We start from the raw sequence: 8,443 nt of genomic DNA on the forward strand, positions 1-8,443 counted from the left end.
GGGCTGGGCTCTGGGGGGCGGGTGCGCGGAGAGAGGCGGCGAGGGCGGGGGCTCCCGGCGATGCCGGGGGGCGGGAGCCGGGCAACCCGAGTGGAGGGGTGGGCGGGGGGTCGGGAGTGCCCAGCCAATCAGGCGGACGGTGCCACCTCAGGGAATGACGCTCGGGCCAATGGGAAGGGCACTCCATTCCGTCAACGCCGTGGGTGGGGGCTTTGAGAACCGAGAGCTGGGTGGGAGTCGGGCCAGGCTGGTGTGTGCCCTAGGGAGGCGAAAAGAGAGGGAGAAGTTAATTGCGAAGAGCTGCGGGAATGTGCGGCTGGAATTCACTCCCCCCCCCCCCCCCCGCCCCGGCTTAGGCGGTGGAGGGAGCGCCCGGGCCCTGCTCGAGGCTCTCCTGCCACTGCTAACAGCCTGGCGCCCGAGGACCGTCCACCACCCATCCCTCCATCCCTGGATTTCAGCGCCTTAAGAAGGACGCTGTTCTAGAAGGCACGTTCGTTCTCCTGTTTCCCCACTCCCGTTTCTTTCTTCAGCTTTTCCCAACTGCTGAAACCATAATGATGGAATGGAATGCGTTGCCTTTCCGTGCCTGTTTTTAAAACGTTAAAGCTTGGGCGGTGAGGGGTGGCGGGTGGGGAGAGGGAAATGGAAAAGAAGGCCGAATGCACATTTTTGGTGAAGGGACGTATAAATAAAACCGAGACGTCGTAGGGTTTTTCTTTTACCCATCTAGATGCAAAAGTGGGCTCAAGAAATGCAATTGCCTTGAACATTAAATTAGAGCACGTAATAATTAAAAATGCATGGGCACGGAGTATTTAAAATTCCACCATGACATATAATATTAATCCGTTTTATGTAAAATTCATACCTGTAACATAATGTAGGCCATTAATGCACTGCTTCACGTATGAGTCATCGTACCCCGCTTCAAATAAGATAATGAGAATGTCCAGTCTCCTCCTTTTGCAACGAAGTATTGAAATTCACACTTCAGTCCCGGTAGTCCTGCTTGGGCCCCATCCTGCAGAAAAGTCTGCTAATTAAAGACGTTCCTGTGTTAGATTTCTAATGGGAAAGCTGTCCTTCAGCAGCTAAAAACAAAACTGCACAGTGAACTTTGATAGGGCCTTGTGTGTACTCTGCAAGAAAAACTTGAGCCCTTCAGATAAGAAATGAGCATGAAAACCCTGTCAATGGGGACATGAATTCTGTGCGCCTTTAGCCTGCAAACCTCCCACCTTTAGACAAGCTAGATGAATTAGCTCTAGAATTTTCTTAATTTATATACCTTATATAAATAAGCACCTTCATTTTTATAGATAATTGAAAGAAAGGGACATGGACCTCATTTCTTCCTGTCTACCCTCTGTAAGGAAACCCTCCGTTCCTTCCCAGAACTGAAATACCTGAATTGGGCGGGAATTTTGTTTAGCCACGTGGGTACTTTATGACTAGAGCATTGCTGTTTCTCCAGAGTACATTCCTTTTTCCTGATGAAGTGAAGAGTGACTGTTTAATGCTGGTTTCACAGGGAGAGGCAACAGCCCTCCTTGCCCCTAAATCTTTATATATTAAGATCTCTGATGTTTGTTTGGAAGTGAGTGACAATCTTATTGATTCTTAATGTGCACACCTAGATGGTCAGCATGCAGTTATCCAGAAAAGCAGAATTAGAAAACCCAAAAGAAGATTTGCTTCTAAATACAGGCATAGTTTTATAAATGCTTGAAAGTGTTAGCCACTCAATGGTGTCTGACTGTTTATGACCCCAGGGACTGTAGCCCTCCAGACTCCTGTCCATGGGATTTCCCAGGCAAGAATACTAGAGTGGGTTGCCATGCTCTCCTCCAGGGGATCTTCCCAACCTGGGGATTGAACCCGGGGTCTCTTGCATTGCAGGCAGATTCTTTACCATCCGAGCCATCAGGGAAGTATAACTGATTAAATTGATATAAATAAACACAGTGAATATTGCCATTTTAGATAGAAAGCTGGGCAAGGGAACCCTTCTGGGTGCAAGTGATTCCCTTGGAGCCAATCACGTCAGCAGATAATAGTAATAAAAGGATCTACGTACAGATGTTTTGTTCCACTGATTCTTTTCTCTCTTTCCGAGAGTTTAAAAACTGCTCCTGAATTAAGAACCTATGATTTTTCTGTTTGACAAAATTTGTGTGCTGATATGCCCAGGGTACCCTCACACGTCACAACTTTTCATATCCTAGGTTGATAAGAATTAAAATTTAAGTTTCAAATACGTAACACTAAGGGACAATCATATCCATCTTTTTGAACCTGGTGAAATCTCCTGAAAGCCATGCCCTGGGTGTGGCAGGTGCCAAATACCGAAGTTTTAGGTTTTGTTGGGGTTGGTCTGTGTGTGACTGTCTTAAGTCAGAGAGGCTGAGTGACTGTTGGACTCTTAACGGGTAAGTTAAAGGAATGTACTCTGGCCACAGGATCGAGAACTCTCAGGAAAAACGTTATCTCCAGCTCTTACCACAGAGCGGGCAGAAATAGTCATTGTATATTCTTCTTTGTGAAGGTGGAAAGGCAGCAAGACAGTTTAAAAAAAAAAAATCACAGTTCTACCTAAAGCATTATACTGTGGAAAGGAGGGAGATATGCATCCTGAGCCTTTTGACCCAGGAAACCAGAGAGTACTAGGATTCTCGCAGTGTCTGTTTTTGATTTTTAGACACAATCACTTACGTGACGTCAAAGCTAAAGTCTCGAAAGATTCCGGACACCGCTAGTTCAAAACAGAGTTTACTCAGCAATTGCCAGCTTCTGTAGCAACCTCACGAGCTATATTATTTCTGCCGGAAGTTCAGTTTCCCATGACTCTTCCCTTTCACTTCAAACTGCTGCCCTCGCGCTTGTAAAAAGTAAGGCAGACAAGCCAAAAGCCCTTTGCTGTGAAGATGCTGGAGACTCCCAAAACATACTTCAGTGGGAACCAGGGGTGACATACTCAGAGGAGAGTTGCTGGGGAGTCCTGTTGACCAGAATGATGTGTACACCCCTTCCTCCAGACAAAGGGATCTGCAGCCCTTTCTGGGGTTGCTGTCTAGATGCTAATCAGACCCTCGCTGAACTGCAACACCCAGGCTCTCAGAACTCACAATTGCCCTGTGTTTACATGAAGCATGGGTATCCAAGCATATTGTGCTATTCAGCCCCAATGCCTTTTTAGGACTTGATGCTTCTTTCTCCGTGGCCTGCAGTGAAGCAGTGGGTGGGCTCAGGCACATAGATAAACATGAGTGTTCCCATGCTTTGGTCCTTCTCTGGATGTAAGTGGTCACTGAATGAGGCCCATGCATTCTTTCTGGGCATAGGAAACCATGCTGTACTTTGCTGCAGGAATGTCCCTTGCTGCAAAAGAGAAAATCGGGCAATGAGGCAGTTCAAATCAAGGCTGCTTTATCTGGCACTAAGCTTTATAAACTTACTTGTGCTACCCTTGGACTGCTGATACCGGTCCCGGAAACACTGATAACCGCTGGGTTTACCTGGCCTTGGAAAAGGCTTATAGGAAGAGGACTTTGTATACTGAACATAGTTGGGCAGTCGTGGCCATCAACAATGCCCACTTCGGGAATTTTTCAAGGTAGTCTGTTGAAATAAGTTGTAGGTGATTTTTAAAAAAATCTCCCCTCAGATAAATTAAGGACAGAAAATGAGAAGACAGAAATGTCATTTGTTTTTACTGTAGAAGACATCAAGAACGTGGCCTCAAAATCAGACAGCCTGGACTCCAGTACTTTGGCTCCTTGATTTATTGTCTTATATCGTTAAGCCAGATTCTTAAATTCTTGTATCTTTTTTTATATGAGATGAAGCTAAAACTGTATCTACTTTATAAGGTATTTATTATATATATATGTGAATTTATATAAAGTTTTTAGAACATTGGCACATGATGTGTACAATGTTCAAATTTATTATTTTTGATAAATAGTTCCTCCTAGTTTGTGGCTTATCTTTTTGTTCACTTAATCTTTTGAGAACAGAAGTTTTTAATATTGATGATGTTCAGTTTATCAATTTCTTCTTTTAGGGATCGTCCTTTTGGTATTGTACCTATTTAAGGAATCTTTGCATAAGCCAAGGTAACATAGGTTTTCTCCTATTTTTTTTCTAGAAGCTTGATAATTTTTAGGTAGGGTTGGTTTCACAGGCCTGCAACCTGTTCAGTAACACAGGGTCCCGCATTTAGAAGGGCCCCATGCTTGGGCTAATGCTTCTGCCATTGCTGTTTTGAAATTCTCAGTAATTTCTGAATGGGGGCCATGTGTTTTCATTTTGCTTTGGGCCCACTCAGGGCTGCTTTTATGTTTTATCTGTGATCTGTTTTCAGGTTCTTTTTGTATGTTGCTTAAGATATGGATTGAACTTAATATTTTTGCCTCTGCATATCCAGTTGTTCTAGCACTCTTCATTGAAACGGCTATCCTCTTTCCATTGGATTGGCTTTGCACCTTTGTCAAAAGTTGGTTGCGTGTATGATGGGTCTATTTCTAGCCTCTGAATCCTGATCTACTGGTCTATTTGTCTGTTTTTACACTGTGACCACACTGTCTTGATTATACAGCTTTACAAGTCTTGAAATCGGGTCGTGCTGATCGGCTGGTCCTTCAGCTTTGCTCCTCTTTTTAAGAGTTCTTTGGCTATTCTGGAGTTGTTGCGTTTCCATGTGAAAGTTAAAAATCTGTAAATTTTTTCAAGAGAGGACTTGTATCCAAAATATATAAAGAACGTGTACCCAGATTATATAAAGAACTCTCACAACTCATGAATAAGAAAACAAACAACCCAGTTAAAAAATTGACACAAGGCTCCATAAGACTAGTGAGTGAGTGAAGTCGTTCAGTCGTGGCTGACTCTTTGCGACCCCAAGGACTGTAGCATATCAGGCTCCTCTGTCCCTGGGATTTTCCAGGCAAGGGTACCCACTAAGTAAAATATACAAATGATGAATGAGCACCCGAGAAGATGCTCAAAGTCACTGATCATTTGGGCTGTGCTTCGAAACTATAAGGAGATACTGCTACACACTTGTCATAACTGCTAAAATTAATAAGATTGAACATGCTGAATATGGGTGAGGTTGTGGAACAACTGTAACTCTCTGTACTGCTGATGGGAATGTAGAAGGAGAAAAATCACTCTGGAAAACAATTTTGTAAGTTCTTACAAAGTAAAATGTATACATGCCATTTGACCCAGCCATTCCCGTTAGGCACCTATCCAAGAGATAAAATCGTATATCCAAGGGCCATGAAGGGGAATGAGAGTGATGGATATGTTTATTATCTTAACGGTGGTAATAGTTTCACAGATGTATGTTGAAACATTAAGTTGTACAACATATCTGTATCTATTGAATGCCAGTTATATCTCCATAGAGCTGTTTAAAAGTATTAGTTTAAAAAATTCACTTTCAAAACTCAGAAGAGTTCCTTCTATGAATCCACCAGGGTTTGTTTTCTAACTTCTACAGGTGGGCATTTTATGGTCTCTCTCTCTCTGTCTTTCCTTTAAACTCTGTATCAAATTGCTCTCAGGCAGGGATCATAGCATTAACGGAATGCTGGTGAGACACTGTCCAAAGCAGTCATGAGACATATATTGCTTTAATGTATCAGCTGTCATAGTAATGCATTAACATATTCAGTCACTTACTGGAAGTGGACTCTGCTAAAACCACATCCACTCCTTGCTGGTTCATGACCTGTTCTGTTGTGACGTGGGTTTTTGAGGCTCTGAGGAGGAGACTCAGCCTGACTATTTGAAATACTTTTTTCTTTTGCAAAAACTAAAGCTATGTTCTGGTTTCTCATCTCTGTTTCACCTCAGTTGTGACCTCTTCGGTCTCAATGATCCCAGATTAGCCGCTGCCTTGGGGCAAATGCACACTGGGTGGAGAAGATAAGATGCTTCATAACTCTGTTTTCAGGATGGCCTAGCATTTTTTCCTCTTCATTGTTTCCTTCGCAAGAAAATACACAATGTAACAGGATTAGATGCATTCATTTCCAGAGCAGGGAGCACGAATTCCCAGCAGGCACCCTGTATTTGCTCTTAAAATCCTATGGCTCAATCAGTAGCCTCAGCTTCTCCACTGGCCAAGAGGAGGGACTTAGAGGGGTGGAGTAAGGATTTGCTGCTTTGAAAGTCCCAGGAGAAAAGCAGTAAGTAAACAATAGGGGGCAGTACACTTGTGCATAATAGACACCAATGTCCATCAGTGTCTGTGCCATTACTGAAATGAGCTTGTAATAGATAAAATGATTAGGAAGAGGCCAGAGAGACCAGATTCTCACTTTAGCTCATCATTATCCTTTATAGAGAAATTTGAAACAGAATTTATTTATTCGTTTATTTACTATTTAAAAAACTTGTCCCAATAAATATTGATATATATCCCTCTGCCGCATTCTTTCTTGGAGCAGGTAATAATTCGAGACTTTGCTAATAGTCTGTTCTATTCATGGCATAAGTTATGGCTAGACCTCACTGGTGGAGGGATTTTAGTATTTCCCTTTCTTTTATTATTTTAAAATATTTATTTTTATTTATTTATTTGACTGTGCTGGGTCTTCGCTGCATCATGCAGGATCTTTAGTTGTGGTATGCCAACTCTTAGTTGTAGCATGTGGGATCTGGTTTCCTGACCAGGGATGGAACCTGGGGCTTCCTGCATTGTAAGTATTGAGTCTTAGATACTGGACCACCAGGGAAGCCCCCTCCCTTTCTTTTAAAGTGAACACAAAATAATCCCAGAATACTACAGAAAAAGCTCAATTAAGTGTATTTTAACTACTTAGAGGAGAGACACCAAGTAAACAGTAGTTGGCTTCACATCTTGGAACTGAATATTGAGTAGGAATTCAAAACAGCAAATCTGCCTTTGCTGAGAAAAATAGCTTTCCCATCTTTTTATATCTAGGTCATGGTTCCTAAGAACAGATACAATGTTCAAGAAACAGTTGCATTATTTTGCCCCTGAGGAGGAATTTTGGAGACATTTTTGTAGAACTCACACAGCTGTCATTGGTTGTTGGATGGTTCATGATGTCAGTCAGCTGTGTACCTGTGGTGGAAAATAAGTGTGTGGAAGGGAGACAAACAGCATGAAAGCTCACTTGTATGTAGAATGATTAAACTAGCACACTTTTCTACTAGCAAAACATATGCAACAAAGCACTAAAGGAATTAAAGATGCAGAATTAAAGGAAAAGAGACTGAGTTAACTTTGAACTTTATCAACATTAGTAATTGTATATAAAAATAGTTCAGTTTGAAAAACCACCCCTTGGGGAGGGAATACAGATAAACAATTTTCTCTTAAATAGAATTAAATGATATTATAATCTTTCATAAAATATTTTTCCTTAAAAGACAACTGTTTGACCGGATAATCTAAAAATTTGTTAAAGTCTTAGATAATTCTCTGGTGGCTCAGATGGTAAAGAATCTGCCTGCAATGCAGGAGACCTGGATTTGATCCCTTGATTGGGAAGATCTCCTGGAGAAGGGAACAGTGACCCACTCCAGTATTCTTGCCTGGAGAATTCTGTGGACAAGTGAAGCCTGGATAGCTACAGTCCATGGGGCTACAAAGAGTTGGACACGACTGAGCGACTAACACTTGTACTTGTGTGTGGTAGATAATACTTGGTCTAATGCAACCAGATCTACCATTTTAAAAACATCTTGTTCATTAGGTCATCATTAAAGTATGATTCTCTTTGTTTACATTATGTTCTAAAAATGAATAAAACACATTATTGGGAAAAATAAGACAATCACTATGACAGTGTTGTAAAAAAAAATGGTACATATATTGTCATTGCAGCTTCTAGGTATAAGATTGGAGTTATATGAGATCAAAGAAACTTACTGAAAATATTTTAACATGGGTCATCCACCCATTGGTTTGTCTTAATCAGGAATCTACAGCCTGTACTACATAAAATGATTTTTGCCCTCTGGCAGGTTCTTAAATGGGCAATATTCAGCACCTTCCAATACTGTCCATCAGTAGCCTTCCCAGAGCTGCCAACTCCAATCTCTGGTGAACCGAGTTGAAAGAATGGTAGTGCTTTCTTTTTATCCATCTTCTAGAAGCTTCCCCATATACCAAAGGGATATATGCTTAAACCTCTATATTATAGATTAAATCAAACCCAACTCTTCAGCCTTACTTTTAAGATTCTCTGTTAACTAATCTTTCTCCAAAACTGTTTCAATTCAGTTCAATTCAATTCGAGTCAAACCTACACACACATATCTTGTATAGCTATTATATGACAGCACTGTGTTCAAGAAAAATAAGCCCCTCCTGGAGCTTGCTGTTTACAAAATGGTTTAAACAAGTTAAAAAGTAATCAATGCAATACAAGTGCATTCTGTGCAATAGTACAGGCATGGA

Source organism: Ovis canadensis, chromosome 20 (genome assembly GCF_042477335.2).
Source record: "Ovis canadensis isolate MfBH-ARS-UI-01 breed Bighorn chromosome 20, ARS-UI_OviCan_v2, whole genome shotgun sequence".
Classification (NCBI taxonomy): Eukaryota; Metazoa; Chordata; class Mammalia; order Artiodactyla; family Bovidae; genus Ovis; species Ovis canadensis.